Source organism: Rhinolophus sinicus, linkage group LG15 (genome assembly GCF_036562045.2).
Source record: "Rhinolophus sinicus isolate RSC01 linkage group LG15, ASM3656204v1, whole genome shotgun sequence".
Lineage (NCBI taxonomy): Eukaryota > Metazoa > Chordata > Mammalia > Chiroptera > Rhinolophidae > Rhinolophus > Rhinolophus sinicus.
Window position 1 is genome coordinate 20,374,160 of NC_133764.1, and position 16,755 is coordinate 20,390,914.

The following is a 16,755-nucleotide window of genomic DNA, read 5'->3' on the forward strand; positions in this document are numbered from 1 at the left end:
AGTGGGTGTCTCACGGTTAGGCCCACTAACGCTAACTTACGTGACCTGGGGTACATTCACTCCGACCGTCTCATTCTCCTCTTCTTCCTCATAAAGCCACTGCTATTGCTGCTTCTTGTACTAGCCCCCGACCCGCGGCACTTCCCCTGTACCAGGGGCTATGTCAAGAACTTCTCATAGGTTATCTCATTTAATCCTCACCGCAGCCCAGGGGGCTATGATTACCTCATTTTACAAATGAGGAAACTGGGGCAGGGGAAATTCTAGTAATTAGTATTCACACCCAGCAGGACCTGCGTATCACCGAAGCTGGAGCTGCTTTGCACTATCATAAAGGCCACTGGTGTTTTCATTGTCACAGGTTTTGTTTGTTTTTGTTGAAAGCTCCACTCCTCCACCTGAGTCCATTGCCACCAAGGCCTGAAGTCCCAGGCTGGCTGGGTTCGTTGCAATGAACCCTGCAGGGGAAATCGAAAAGGCTGAGCTGAAGCACCCTTGAGGTTGCCTCTTGAGGGAGCTGCCCCCTGGCACTGCCAGGTGTTTGGCGTCTGAGGCTGCATTGACTCGTTCACTCTGAGAGAGGGGGCGGCCTTGGGGACTCTGCCAGGAGCAGGCAGCGTGGCCCCAGGCAATGCCGAGGCTTTGGCTGCAGGGAGCTGCCGCCTCACAAACTGTCCTCCCTATTCCCTCCATTGCCTCCCTCCAGGCTATTCCTGACATCAGAGCGATCAGATGTAATCCACTGCTGTTCTGCCCAAAACCTGCCGTCTTTCCCCATTTCACTCCCAGGAAAGCTGCATGCTCACAGTGGCGTGCCTGCCATCTCTATGAGATCTGACCCCACCTCCTCTTCCGTCCCTCATTCTACGTAGCTCTGGCTGCACTGTCCTCCCTGCTCGTGCCGAACGCTCCGGGTCCATTCCTGCCTCAGCGCCTTTGCATCGGCTGTTCCCTCTGCCTGGAGTATCCTTCCCCTCGCTATCAATAAGGCATACCGAGTCCCTTTTTTCAAATCTTTGCTCAAATATGAGAGGCCTTTCCCGAGAACCCTAATTAAAATTTGTAACCTCACCCCCACCCCCCAGCCCCAGCAATGCCTGCTTCTCTCTCTGCTTTAGTTTTCTCCAAGGCACTATCCCATCTGACCTGCCATGGGGTTCACTCACGTAGTATTTGTGTATCCCTTATATCCGTTATAGCTGGAGTGAAAACTCTACAGGGCTGGGAATTTTGTCTGTTTTGCTCACTGCTGTACAATCTAGTGCTTACAATACTGTCTGGTTCACAGTAAGTGTTCAATAAATATCTATCAAACGAATCAATGAGAATTCTTAAGATGCTGTCTGGCATGGCTCGTGGTACATGCTCAGTAAATAGGATTATCCTCTTGCCCTCCCAAGATGGTTACCGTGTTTCCCTGAAAATAAGACCTAGCTGGACCATCAGCTCTAATGCGTCTTTTGGAGCAAAAATTAATATAAGACCCAGTCTTATTTTACTATAATATAAGACTGGGTATAATATAATATATAATGTAATGTAATATAATATAATATAATATAATATAATATAATATAATATAATATATAATACCGGGTCTTATATTAATTTTTGCTCCAAAAGACGCATTACAGCTGATTGTCCGGCTAGATCTTATTTTTGGGGAAATACAGTAGACTGTAGAATAAACACCAGATCTAGACCTGGCATATAGTAGGTACACAGTAATGGCTGATTGGAGTTGAAAATTTTGCAAATGGGAACACCCTTAAATGGCCGATCTGGGTGTGTTGGGCCTATGGGAGCTGGTTCCTTTCCTGTCCTGACTTGGGGGTCTTCAGAGTGAGGTGTGCCCCATATTATCTTGGCAAAACACAGATGACTCTGTAAAAAACACAGCCTCCCCTGCATCCCTACTGAGCTGGAGGCCCAGGCCAGAGCGGCTTCCGATGCCAGGCCAGGGGCCTCGCAGACCTCACTGTGGCCCAGCTCATTCCCAAGGATTTCTTTCAGCTCTTCCTCGTCCACGTCCTCTACCCAAGTGGCTGCCCTTGGTTGAGGCTAGAGAGAGAAAAGCTTCTCGCAGAAAGCAGGCTGCCAGGCAGATGGGAGATGTTAGGGTGCTAGGCGACTGGTCAGGAAGGAAATAGTGGCCTCCTCTCTGGGGTGCCCCCCAGACATTGTATAGCTCAGGGCCGGAGTTCTTTGTCTGGATGACAGTTTCCATGTCATTAGATTCTCCATCTGATCTGCTTGTGGGGCTATGGGAGGCCAACAGAGGCTGTCAGCCCCCAGGCAGCCGGGAGCAGGAAGGAGCTGCAGCGCTAGAGAAGGTGGAGTGGGGCTCCCGCCTCCCATTCCTGGTGGTCCTTGCTCTGCTGGTGTCCTTTAGGTGGCCTCCCTCCACAAATCAAGATGCTCTGCTAGCCATGTTCCTTGTCGTCTTCATGGCCAGCCCTCTCAAGATAAAAAGCATTGAAAACAGGACTTTGGCAAACCTGGGGATTTTAGCTCTTCAATTAACATGAGCATTTACGGGGTGCCTACTCTGTGCTACTAATGAGGTGACCGCACCTGCATTATCTCATTCATCACTCAGATCAACCCCAGGATATGGAATCCATAGATCTTCTTTTATTGATCAGGGCACTGAAGCTCAGGTAGCCTCAGAGAGAAGTTCAAGGTCGCACAGCTAGCGAGTGGCAGAATCGTATTTAAAACCGGGGCTCCCTCATTCCAACTTCTTCATACTGAAACCATGCTGCTCCTCTCAAGTGTTCCCCCTGCTTTACACACAGGTTCACTGGGCACTGGGTACTTAATTAATGATGTACAGGGTGTTGGTTCTTGGACAGAAGTAGAGGCAGGAAGAAACAGAAAACAAAACACATTCCCGTGGTTAAGAGGATGCTTCTTCTCTGCCGCTTCCTTCGCATGGTGGGAGCTTTGCTCATGCACTATTCAGCTTTTCTCCTCAGGCTCCTCTTCTGTCCTTCTCTGCTTCTCACCACCAGGGAGGCCTGTCTCAGCCCTGTGCTGCCTGATTGCGGGCGAGTCTGTACAATTCTAGCGTTCAGTATTGGCTTCAGAAGACATTCTCCCACAGATATAAACCATCCCTCATCTGGACTTTATCGGCCATAAGGGAAACATTTCAGCCTCTATCTTGTTTTCTCTTTTTTCTTTTTTTTTCAAATGGTTCAGAACCTGAGCAGGAGAGAGGGCTGTATCTATGGGAAGTTCTAGAAGACCCGAAGAGTCCTGTGATCTAATTTCATTTGATTCAACAAACACCGAGATGGTGCCGGTGCCATGGAGTTCTCTAGAGAGGCAGAAGGTGTGCTCCCCTCTTCTCCTGGGCTTCGCAGCCAAGCAAGGGAGGCCCAGCTGAGCCACAAGACACGTCTGGCAACTCTAAGGCACTGGAACGCCTTCACCATGCCATCAGGCAAGCATGGAGTGAGCCACTTAAATTAACGTCCTCGTTGACAGTTGCCTTACGTAAATGGAAACCCCACCTCAAAATATTGGAATGCAATAAGAAATATTCTCCCCTTTAACTTTGAACCTATACAAAACGGAGTTTGTTTTCAGTTCAACGAACCAGAAAGCCTTTCATGACTTTAGGGAACTCACAGCTGCCTGGGCTGGGCAGCCGAGTGCTTGCCACACCTACTTCTCTTTACTTTATCTTCACTGCCACGTGGATGGGACGTGTTATTACCCCCATTTTGCAGATAAAGAAAATGAGGCTCAGAGGACTTTAGTAACTTCTCAAGATGACTTAAATTGGATTTAAAGCCAGTCTGTGTGGTTCCAAAGACAAGTCCATCCGAGCGCACCACGCTGCCTCTCAATAAACGTGAGAGCCTTAAATCCTTGACATTTCACGAGCGTAATCCCAAGACCTCTGGGAACTCCCAATTTACAAATTCCACTTTAGCATATAATCGCCTCCCTAAAACATCTCCTGTCGAGCCAAGACCCTTCCCTTCGAGGTCCTACTTCCATCACCAGCAGGGGCGGTTCAGGCTCACACTGGGGGGGTTGCTGTGGAGGAGGGTGGGCAGGAAACAAGAGGACGCTGTGGTGTGGAGAGCGGAGTGCCAGATTGTTTGCTTGGCTCCCCTACAAGCCGCACACTCGCTGCCACACACCAGCCCAGCTCCCTGGGGCACATGGCAGAGAGCATGAGGACACAATACGCCTGTTGCAGTGGTCAGAGGGCCAGGTCCCACTGCTGAGAACACACGCGTGTGCCCACGTACCTTCCACTGACCTGACTGCAGACAAAGACACTGACTAACAGGGCAGCTTCCCGGAGACCAGCAGCCGATGACAGTTTCCCAAAGCATGGTCTGAACTGAAATTTTAAGTTGTGTATCAATAGACATTTTGATGTTTAAATAACTGCATTGTATCATGACTGTTAGGATAAGTGTAACTTTGTCTATCAACCCCTGATTTCACAGACAATATGGCTGAGTTTTTATCGATAATAATGACACACCACTTTCTCTGAAATCTATATTGAAGTAAGTAAAATGAGTCAGCTCAAAGGAAAAGGTTTAGTAAATCGCAGCGTTTAGGACTTGGTGATGGGGGAAACCCTGAAGCTGGTCTGCAGGTGAATGAAGCGGGAAGATCCTGCCGTGAAGGTTTGGTGTGGGCAGGAGATCAAAGAGATGTGGGTGGCGAAGAAGCCTGAGGCTACTCCTGGAGGGTCTGGAGCTTCAAAGACGCGGTGGCTTACGTTCTGGCTGATGGACAGAAGGCACCCCCTACCCCCCAAAAACCAACTCTGCTTCACCATTAGTAATTATGTGTGGAACAGACGGTGTAATGTGGAGGGAATTCAAAGGACAGGAAAGACCCCTTCGGAAGAATTAAACAAGTCTTCTTTGAGCAGGCGAATATAAAAACAGGACTCATTCCTGCTATATAATCACTCTCCAAGGGCTTTTTTTTTTTTCTTTGAAACTTCTTATTACAGAAAATTTCAAATATTAGCAAAAGTAGAGAGAATAGTATAAAGAATTCCATACACCCATCCCCAGCTTCTTCCTGGTCATTTTAAACCCTCTGAAGGACGGATCACCTAACTGAGGGTTGGAAGAACAGGGTTCTAGTTATAACTCTGCCACAGTTAGCTGTGTGACCTTGGACAAGTCAGTTAACCTCTCTGAGCCTCCGTTTCTTCTCAAGTGACATAAGGGGGATGGACCAGCTGATCTCCCAGGAACCTCCTGTCACCCTAATCCACTTCTCCAAGTTCATAAAACAGCAACACATAATGCATAGTGCGAGGCTAAATGTGATGCTGAGCAAATTCAACCGGCAACGTCTTTCCACCCTTCTGTTCCTTATATAACCTTCCCCATGGAGCAAGGCTAAGGAAGTATGGGGATATGCTAAGTAATCCTGTTAGGACAGTCACTCTTACCAGGTCAGATACACTGAGATGTGTCCTCATCTGGGATGAAGGAAGAAGCAGAAGAAAAGCATTGGCATTTGAAATGCTATGGAGTAAGAGTGGGTTTGTACTGGCAGTATTTGAGGGCAATTTTCTATTTGTCTACAATTCACACCAGGAAGGAAGCTTAGGTGACCATCCATTGATTTACGAAAACAAGGTGGATCACAAGACTGAAAAGTGACGCCCCTGGGAAGCCTGTGACATCCTGATTTACACACTGGGCGACCGTTATGGGTCAGATCGATCAGATCCTTGTTTATGTAAGCGAACACATAGAAAACACTTAGCATAGCTGCCGGGCATGGTATGTATGAGACGTAATTTTTATGATTTCTATTGTCCATGCAGATCTTTCAGTAAAGGGTTTAAGCGTACACATATAAAACTCACACACACAATCCACTGTAGTAACAAACGCACAAACAAAGGCATAATAATCTACTTTGCATAATAATCTATGCCCTGAACAGCACCCAGTGGGGAAGTCAGCAGCTCTCAAGCCCAAAGAACCACCTATTGTCCCTCCACACGTGGCCACCCCACGAGCTCTCAGATGGGCCTTGCACACAAAAATCCTGGCCTTCCACACACAGCCTGCAGCACTAACGGCATGCGCAGCCCCTCAGTGACCCTGCCTTTCTCACTGGTTCAGCATCCCTGTGCAGTGAGAATGCAGAGGAGAGAAACGAGGTGGCACAGGTTGGTAGCAAGAAGGAGCAGAAAGAGAACAGGATGGCAAGTGAGTGGCTCCAAGTTCTGTACCATGTGATTCTGGGCGAGACCCTCTTTCAGTGCTGTTGGTTTCATGCACAGAACAAAAAGAGTAGCCTGGGGTCATAGGGGGAGCATATTTAGCATGAACAAAGTCTATTCTATGATAATTACGACATAATACTAATTATATGACTATAGGTCACAACTGTAGCAATGTATAACGATACTCGCTCACACTATAATGACCCAGAAGCAGGCCCTCATTCCTGGGACTGCCTCACCATAAGTTCTAGTCACTCCTTAATTGCGTTTCCACAGGGCTAGATGCTGGGACACCGGGTCGCTGTCTTTTGAGAAGCTCATAGCTACCAGAAGACACAAGGAAAAGATCAATCAAAGTGCAGCAAGAGCTAGTGGGGGATACGAACAGCTGCTCGGGCTGTCTAGAGGCGGTGGCTAGGATCCTAAAGGGACTGGAATTTCAGTTCCTCTCGGGGTTAAACATCTGCTCTTCCACACTGAGTCCATATGGAAATCTTCGTGCATTCAGTAGCTGTTTGCCCAACTTCCGCAGAGCCCCGGGCTCTGTACCGGCCGCTCTGTGCATACCCTGCAGGAATAGCTGACTCCGGGGGGCCAGGTGACACCCAAGGAAAGGAACACGAATGTGGGCTCCAGGGTCTACACAGGAATGCGTGTAGAGCTATGAAGGAAGCTCAGGAATGATACTAGAGAATGTCAGAGACAGATGTGCCTTGGAGATCTGGGGAGGCCTCCTAGAGGAGGTGACCACTGAGCTGGGAGCCCAAGGATGAGATGGAGGCGTCTCAGTGAGGAATTGGGGGAAGAGCATTGGAGGCAATGAGGGCAAAGGGGCAAAGATCTTGGGGGCTCAAGAAACTCGGAGCCCTGTGGCAGGAGTGATGAGAAGACAGGACACTTGTTGAGGGATGAGGCCCCAGGATGAGGCAGGTACACCACAAGGAGTCCAGGAAGATGCACTGAAGGAGAAAGCAGAGGAGTGAACAGATGCGATTTACCTTTCTAAAATGCACTCTGGTCCCATTAGAGGATGCAATGGAAGGGCGCATGAATTCAGCAAGGCCAGTGTGGAGGTGTCTGTACCATCCTCCCAGGGAGAGGTGATAGTAGCAGAGAAGATGGAGAGAAGTGGGTGGATTTGGGATATGTGTTCAAGGTGGGCTTGGCCAACGTGGCTGATGGATCAGATGTGGAGGTGGGAGGAGAGAGAGGGAGGAATAAAGAATGACTCCTAGGCCCCTGCCTGGCTCATGGTCCGAGGCAGACAGAGGTGCTGTATCCAGAGAAGGGAAGGTAGGGAGAGAAACAGAACACTTCTGGGCTCACAGACTTCCATGAGGATGAAACGAAATGATGTGGAAGGAACATTTAGTACACAGTAGGTACTCAATAAATGCCTGTCCCTTTAATGCAGATGGGGCAACTTGACTAAAACCCAGGCAGACCTGGCAGCCCGACCAGTGGGCAGAATGGGGTCGGGGTGCAGCTGGGCAAACAGTGGGTGCTGTGCCAGGCAGCCTTCCCAGGGGGTTGGCTGACTCCTGCTCAGGAGGAAATGAGGCCTACCTCCATACCTGGCCCAGGTGAAGTCAGCCCGTGAGGCTGGTAGAAACGATCGCCAGAAAGAACCAGCGTATGTTGCTTTACTGTTTACAGTGCACTTGTGCCATCCATGATCCCATTTGATTCCTACGACCACACGGAAGCAGAGCCAAACTGCCAGTTCCAGGAACAGGGGAGCTCAGGCTTCGAGCGCGTTAGGGACTTGCTCAAAAGTTCACACAGTGTATCAGGGGCAGTGCCCCGCCTTTCTGATTCCCATTGAGGGTTCCCCAGCACAGCCAGTTTATGTGTCACCCACCACTGACACAGGGCCTGGGACCAAGAAAGCTTTCAAGAGCCTACAGAAAACGACACTGGGGCCTGAAAAAAATGTACGGGCTCCAAAATACAAAAAGCACAGGGCAGACATGAAATAAATGTTTATTTAAATATCTACCGAATGGAATGTCATGTCAAGTTTATTAATCGTTCCATAGATCGTGTATTAAAATTTCATTAGGTTGCGACATAATGTGTAGGCCAGATTCTCCTCAGTCTGCAAGAATTCCAAAGCACACAGGATGGTGGTTACGAAATCATAACTAGTGTGGAGTAAGAACCCGTCAAAAAACCACAATGGCAGACTTTCACTAACCCTTTCAAAGTGTGTTACCACAAACATTCTATTTCCTGTGGGATAAGGGGTTCATGGGAGTGTGTTTGATACGAAGTGGGGTGCGGTGCCACATACACATGTCTAGAGCCTTGGAGATCTGAGAGGTCCAGCTGTCTGGTCTCCCTCGGATCTTTTTTCTAAGTTTATTTGGGTTTGCATGGAACTCTGTAAATCCAGAAAAACACCTGAAATTGTCTCTCTGGTTTTGAACCCCCCGGTATTTTTTGGAGGGAATGTTTCCAGGGGGTCGAGACAAGAGACAGAGAGAACAGAGTGGCTTCCGGAAACCCAGGGTGGGGGAGCCCCCCTGTGTTCCCTGGCAGCCAGGAGGCCAGTAAGGAAGGTCACTTTCTTGCAGAAGGAGCTCCTCTTGGGCTCCCTGGGGCAGGGGGCGTGAGTCTAGTAAGCCAAGAGTAGGCCCCTGAGCAGGTGTTTAAGGGGGTCTGGGGGTGGGGGTGCGAAGCGAGTCTTCCCTAAGAGCAAAGGCAGGAAAGTTTTGGTTTCCTCCCCCACAGAGCCCCACGCAAAGCACTGGCTGCAGGAACTTAGTGCTGCCAAAGGCGGGCGGGCCTGCATCCAACAGGCTGTGGAATAAATAGCAAGCATACGCGTACATTGCTTTACTATTTACAAAGCACTTGGGCCATACGTGATCGGTGCGTTTACTAAGGCTGAACACTCCCTACTCTCAGAATGTGGCTAATGAGCCATGAGTTTTGGACCTCTGGCCTGTCAGCCTGTAGCTGGGGAGGTGGGCTAACGGAGAGAAGAGAAAAGGGTTCCAGAACACAGCAAGTGTGGCCAATGCAGAAGTCGCGGGTGGGGAGAGGAGGGGTCTGAATGTGAAACAGGGATTCTTGGGGCCAGACCACCCAGGAAGTAATCCTGCCTCTGAGGCTTGCTATGTTGATTTAGGCAAATCCCCTATCCTCTCTAAGCCTCAGTCTCCCGATTTGTAAAACTGGACTGCAAAGATCTACTTCCCCGGGAAGGAGTAAGCTAGAATAGTCAGTCCCTCTTTATTCCAAGAACCCGCATGGATGCCTGAAACTGAGGATCAGGGGACCAGTGTCCTATGCTTCCGTTACAAAGCACATCAGAGGTGCTCAGAGGATTTTAGTGTTCTTGCCCCATCACCAGAGGGAGATGTCTCTTTTCAGAGGAGCCAGGAGGTGCAGGCAGCCAGTCTATGGGGCTGGAGGCCAGAGCAGGAGTCCACTCCCCACGTGGTGTCACTGGCCTTCTGTCTCCAAAGACCAGCCTGGCACTGCCCAGGCACCTCACAAACCCGTGTCCAGTGTGGCCTGGGAAGACCATGCCGACGGCTCGCAGCGATCGTGGCCTCTAAACCCAAAGAACATTCTCTGAGCACAACAGGGGGAGGCCTGGTGTAGAGTCCTGCCCACAGCCCTACTGCTCTCTGGCCACTCATGGCATCCGCGGTCACCATTCCTCCGTAAGCTTCATTTTTTCAACTTGTAAGATGAGGGGTTTGAACTACATTTGAACGACATGGGTCATTTCCACATTTTTGATTTATAGTAGGGAAACAATTTAATTTCATTTTTTTTTTAAAGCTTTGCATGGTACCTGATGTTTAAAACAGATTAAAGAAGCCCCGGTTCAAGTGGGGAGGGAACTCAGGACCCTCCTCATCTCCCCTCCCCACCCCCACCCCCCACCAGTGGCCCAAGGCACCTCCTGGAATCTTTTAGCTCCAAGGGACAGACTGAAAAAATTCTGACTAAAGGCAAAATTTGCTAGTGCCTCTGACTTTAAAGCTATATGAGATTGGACTTAGATGAATTGGTGCTGATGAATATGTAACAAATAGTTATGTATAAAAATATATTTGTGTGGCTGCTTTATTTCCATTTTTAAACCTGCAGATAGCCAGCCAAAGTCTTAATGTTTTATGCCTACTTCTTACTTTCTTGATGTCAAATTTGCTGCACGGTTATATTTTGATAAAGGAGTTGATGTAGAATTTGTAGTCAGTTAAAAATGCTTTGACTATAAGAAGGGAAATAGAGAAACAGATCCTGAGCTAAGCATTTCTAAGGTCTCTCAGAGTATCAAAAAAAAAAAAACAACAAAAAAAACCCCCTCAAAAATGATAACTTTTTCTTGTGGTCAATTTCATGAAGCAGGTTCTGGGTACCCAAGAAATGAGGGCAAACGCTGGGGGTCAATAGTCAGGGCATGAAGGAGAGCAAAACCAGCTTTAGTTGAGCACCTACTATGTGCCAGGGATGAACTTATACCTTTTGTTAGTTAATTCTTTCACCTAAGCTACACGGGTGCAAGTATCATTATTCCCATTTCACATATGGGAAAACAGAGGCTCAGAGAGGTAAATGACTTATCCAAGGTCATATGGCTAATAGGCTCAGGATTCAGACTCAGATCTGTATACAAAGAATGTGCTCTCCCCACCCCACATTGTTTCTAAGGTCAAAAATTCCCTCTGATTTTAGTATAGTCATTGCATTATATTAAAAACAATCCTTACTGACCTGCAACTCTAGCTCTTCTACCTACATTGCTAACGCTGATCTTCCAGGAATCCTGTGAGGTAAGCAGGCCAGGTACCCTCCTGCCCTTTTTTCAGATAAGGAAACTAAGGCTCAGAGAGCTGGAGTGACTGGCCTAGGGTCACACAGCGTGTGGGCAGATCTGGGGCTTTGCTACATCCTTCTGAACCTTCTCCCTTGTTTAGGAAGTTCATGCCCCCCTCTTTAGCAGAACTTGGTTTGCTTCCAAAGTGCACCCAATTTTTCATCACTGCAAGGCTTTGCATTTATTAGGCATTCAATTTCCCTTCTGTTCATCATTTATTGGTTTCTGCTTTCAGTTTTTAAGAGGGGAAGGACATGCAAATTAGCAAATGACTGTGATACATAACACAGCCAGCCCTGCTACAAACAGCCTTTGTTATGGCTGCTGTGTTCTAGGACAAATTGGTCTACAAGGCCCCGGTGATACCCCTCTCTGGATGTGTTGACACAGACCCAACCTGGAGTCCAGATGTCCTGCCCATGTCCTGCCGGGAGAGAACAATGGCAAAAGCGTGCTTCTGTTCGGTCTGCCACTCCTGAGGTTACCGTGTTGGTTGAAGTCTAAGAATGTTGTTTCCCTGAGCAGCAGGAAAAGGTGTTTGCAGAGCCCAGAGATGGTAGCACTAATGTCCTAGTGCCACTCATTTGGTGTCAGCTGGTATGGCCCTAGTTCTTAGCCTTCCCTCCTAAACTCCCCGACCTGGTGCGTCCCTTACGCTTTGCTCTGTCTCTCCGCCCTCCTAGCTGGAGTTTTGCTGCTCTCCCTTCTAGTGTGTCTTTGCCTAGGTCGTTGGTGTGTTGTCTGTTCTTTCCTTCTTCCCAGAACTGGGCTGTTCATTGGGCTACGGCTACATCTTTCCCTTTTAAGAATGCACTGAGGGGCTGGCTGGGCTCTTCACCCTCTGCCTCTACCAGGTCTGACTTGTTCTAGTGGGTGGAACTCAAGACACCCCTGGATCCCTCGGGATGCGTGATGAGCTCCACCAGAAATAACAGTTACCACTGCTGGCAAGCCAGGGGCTGTGCTAAGTCCTTTCATTTGTTAGTAATCATCTCAGTCAGTACTCACACACCCGTGAGATAGTCATTACAGGATTCCAGCTTTGCAGCTGAAGGAACTGAGCCTTGGAAAGGGTATACACTCACTCGAAATCTCATAGCTCACAGCGGACGAAGCTCAGGTTCAAACGCAGCTCCACATGTTTTTAGCAATCCAGCCCTCCAGCCACTATGCTTAACCTCAGGAACGCAAAAACAAACCGCTGTATGACCGACCGTGGCCTCTAGCTTCATTTTAATCATGAGTGTACACAGACACAAGCATGTGTGTACACACATGTGTGCACACAAGCAAATACCACCCCTCATTTGTACCATTGGGAGTTACATGAATTAGATCAGAGTGGAATGTGAAAAATTACCATCCAGTCAGTATTATTAATGCTTCATGGAAAACATTCCACTTCCAAACAATTTGGTTGATGGATATTCTTGCATGTATTTTCTTTCTTCCACTTAATACAACAGATGTTTACAAGAAGAAACAAAGGTTTCTGCCTATGCAGCATTGATTCGCATTTGCTGGCAGATATGATCCTTTTTAGATGGGCCAGCCAGCCAGGGGGCTCAAGACTGAGGTGTGGTTCAGGTTGGGGGAGGATTTGGGGAGAACAGGTGACCACTCAACCCTTGAGACTTTGGTTTTCATGACAAGAAGAGGAAAGTGAGGATCTGAAGAGGATTTTTAAAATAACTGAGACATCTAGTCTTTTTTTCCAAGAGCCCTGGGTCTCCCAATTGTAACGTGCAAAGTGGCCTTATCTCTTGGGACATCCCAACTCCATGGTGCTGAGACCATCAGACTGGGGTCATTAGGTTTGAAAGCATGCTCACACTCCACCCAGGGTTTGTACAAATAAACCGTCTCTTGGTTTCTATCCGTATGTGGGTTCCCAGGACCTTGCTTGCCCTGAATTTCTGTTTTCTAAACTACAGGTCACGGAGGGCAGCTACAGAAGTGAGACACAGATATTTTTCGTGCAAGTTTTCCAAAATCATTTCTGTCACATTGGTAATGGTTCCACTAACAGGAGCTCTGGGGCTTGGAGGTAATGTCCACCAGCTGAGAATATCACAACTGTCAGAAAGACTTGGGCAACTGTCCTGGGCGGGGCTCTGGCTTACAGGAAAGAGGGAGGGCCAGGTGAGCTTTCAGGACGTCAGTCTAAAAGGGTCAGGGAACACTGGTCCAGGCATTTCTGTGAAACCTCTAACCCTCTCCCTGCCTCCAGTTGTGCCTTGTCTGGCTATCCCCATATTGTTACCAGTGGGATGGCCTAACATGCACATCTCAAATGTCATCATACCACCTTCCTTTCTCTTTCTGGATGAAATTCTTCAGCAAGTCTCCTTTGCCTTCAGGACAAAATTCAAATCCCTTAATATAGCCCAAAGTCTTCCAAGAGCTGGCCCTGGTCTCTCTCCCCGACTCCAACCCACGAAACCTCACGCAGGCTTTGAATACATCCAGCTTCTTCTTACCTCTAGGCCTTCGCCCATGCTGTTCCCTCTGCCTGGCAGACCCATTTCCCCCTTTTCTCCATCTGGCTGACTTCTATTCATCCTCAGTGCTTTGCTCAAGCATCACCTCCTTCAGAAAAGTCTTCCTGTTCGTCTCTCCACTTCCTAGGCATGACAAACCTCATCTTTCACTTAACTTTTTCCCTATTCTTTACAAAATAGGGAAAACATGGGAATAATGCTAACAGTACAACAGCAACTCAAAAGAGCAGGAACACGAGAAAGCATACAAAGTGGCATTGTTTTCATTAAGTACCCCCACACAGACACACACACAGACACGTGAATGTGTGCACAACACACGTCCCTGGTGAGGGGGGCTAGGGGTCATTTTCACTTCTTTCCTTTAATGGTGATAACTTATCTACATTTTCTATGACGAACTAGTTATTTTTATAATTAGACAAAATGTTATTTAGTTGCACTGTTATTTAGAAAAGAAATAGTTGCACTGAACATTGTATGTGAATGTAAAGAAAAGTAAAGGTTGTGTTAGATCTAAATCTACTAAAGGAATGATGTCTGTGACATGATAACTAAAAACAACAACCTTTAGACCGAGGTGTATAGTTCCTGGTTAAAAATATACCAGTCGGTGAATACGTGCTCACATACCTGTGTGTCAACAAGGAGTAAATTGTGGTGACAGTCACCCCAGGCTGATAACGTTGGTTGTCTCAGGGGATAGGAGATGCGGGGGTAGATGAGGGAGGCAGATGGTTCACTTCGCCTTTATTGTCCTTGCACTGTTTTGTTTCACTTGCTATTGTAAGCACGTGTCACTGTTATAAATATTTAAAAAATCAAATAGAGAATAAAAGACACTACATAGCAGGCTGGACTAAGGTGCTTATAATTAATCAGATTTCAGGCATGGCGCAATGTTGTTTCATTAGAGTAATTTACTAACTCTTTTAATTTGGGAACTATTTTAAGTTCAGAGAAAAGCTGCAGGAAAACTATAAAAAACAGCACAAAGAACACCCACAGACCATTTACTCAGAGTCACCCATCATTCTGCCCCATTTGCTTTATTTTTGTTCTCTGTTAGAGTCACACTTGTTTTCTGTTTAATTCATACTTAGAAAGAGAGTATTACAGGTTTATACATCACTATTTAATGTCAGACTCATTTCCATGGATTTGAGTGGTCACTTTAGAAAAACATATATTATTTCCTAGGGGGCAGACATGCCACATGTGTACAAAAATACATGTAGATAAAGTTGTTCTCTGAGGCATTATCTGTACTAGGAACAACTGGGTACGCCCAAAGGGTCTGACCCCTGGGACTCGTAAAATAAATGTTGACGAATCCATATAACGGTTTGCTATGAAACAATCAAAAACATAAGACGGATTTGTATGAGCTAATATGAAAAAGTGTGTCTTCATATGTGTGTATTAATTTTTACTTAATGGGTCTTAGACATATTAAGTAAAAAGTGCAGAACAAAGTAGAGAGAATGAAATATGAGCCCAGGGTGTAAAGAAAAAAGGAAATATGCTGGAAAGAGACACAGGAAACTGTTGGTTTATTTTCTAGGAAGAGGGCGGGGGTCTTATTAAACTATTTTACACACTTGTATACTGTTTGCATATTTTTTAACTGTGTGCATGTACTACTCTCAAGATAATAAAAAAAATAAACTGACATGAAAAACTTTTTACTGTAAGAGGAAATCTATCTCCCCATCTCACTTAGAATATCCCCCTGGGTTTTGGAATACGGAAGGAAGCCATCCCCAGTCTCCCTCGGGTTTGCTGGGTGAGCCTTTCTCCTTCTGCGAAATCTTGCCAGCAGCTCTCTCCCCAGCGGGCACAGATGCAGAGATGGGGCCTGTCAGCCGCTGGGCTAAGCCAACCCAAAGACATGCCTATCCTCACAGACTGCGGTACAAATTGTGGCAACATTGAAAACATGTAGAGATGTCACATAAAAAATTCAGATTCCTGGACTATCTGGAGAAAGCTGGCAAAACTGGGGCTGTATCTGTGAGCGGGACAGGGTGCCGCAGCCAGGTATGGGCTGCCTTTAGCAGGTGAGCAGACTCCATTGGCTAGGTCCCCTCATTCACAAAACCCGTCTGGCTCCTGGCTCCGGGAGTGGGGGGCTGAAGGATGGGGTTATGTGTGCAGTTTCTGTTCTGACATCTCATGGGTGAGATCCTGCCCCCTGAGGGAAGTGGGATTTGAACATCTCTCCATTTCAGGTTCTTAGTCCAACAACATTTTCTACTGGAGTCCAAACTTTTCTTAAGAAGCTCCACAGTAGGAGGAGGGCTCTTATCTCCCACCTCTGTTATACAGGTGAAGAGGCTGTGGTTCAGAGAGGTGAGGTGACTTCTCTGAGGTCACACAGCACGTTACTCTCAGGGGCAGGACAAGAGCCCAGAGCGCCAAACTCCCACCCTAGTGAAAGTTATGTTGCCTCCCACAGACCAGCATCCAGACTGGATATGGCTGAGTTAAGGGGTTGGGCTCCCTGTGGGCACAACCCAGCCTCCCTCCTCTGGCACCATCTCCTGAGTGACGCAAGAAGGATGGCACATGCGTGTGTGGCACCGGGGTCCTTATCATCCAGAGGAGATAGGCATAACAACAATGACAGCCACAGCTTCTTTCCCAGCTCCCTTATCCCAACAGGAGTGCAGGGCGGAGGAGAGCACAGCTTTGAACCATAGCTTTAGTCCTTACCTGGGTGACCATGGGCAAGTTATCTGCCCACTATACCTCTGTTTCCTCATTTGCTAAGTGGAGATTGTAATAATAGCGCCTACCTTCAAGGACTGTTTTGAGGGTTAACTGAATTAACGGGTGTAGAGTCCTTAAACCACGTCTGGCACATAGTAAGTGCTCAAGAAACATAAGCGGCTATAACTACTATATGGCAGGACCTATGCTAAGGGGTTTGCATGCTTTATCTTAGCTCTCTCAACTGGAATCAGGCAAGTGCCATTCATTCATTCTACAGTTATTCTTATTTATTGCTTTATGCATGGTGCCGTCCATGGTGCTGGGACTATAGCATTAAAAATACAGAAAGTTTATATGCTTCCTGCCTTCGTGAAGCTTACACTCTGTGGGGCTAGGAGGACACAGATAATCAACTAATCCATTAGTCAGTAGTCCGTGGTGGTCCATGCTGTGAAGGGAAATAACAGAGT

The 16,755-nt window shown here is 47.4% G+C and overlaps 1 protein-coding gene across 5 annotated transcripts in view; it reads right to left on the reverse strand.

Annotated features, from left to right (window-relative positions):
- The window catches only part of ASIC2 (acid sensing ion channel subunit 2), a 960,074-nt gene that overhangs the window by 201,790 nt on the left and 741,529 nt on the right, over positions 1 to 16,755 (reverse strand). The gene's annotated exons all lie outside the window — the stretch shown is intronic.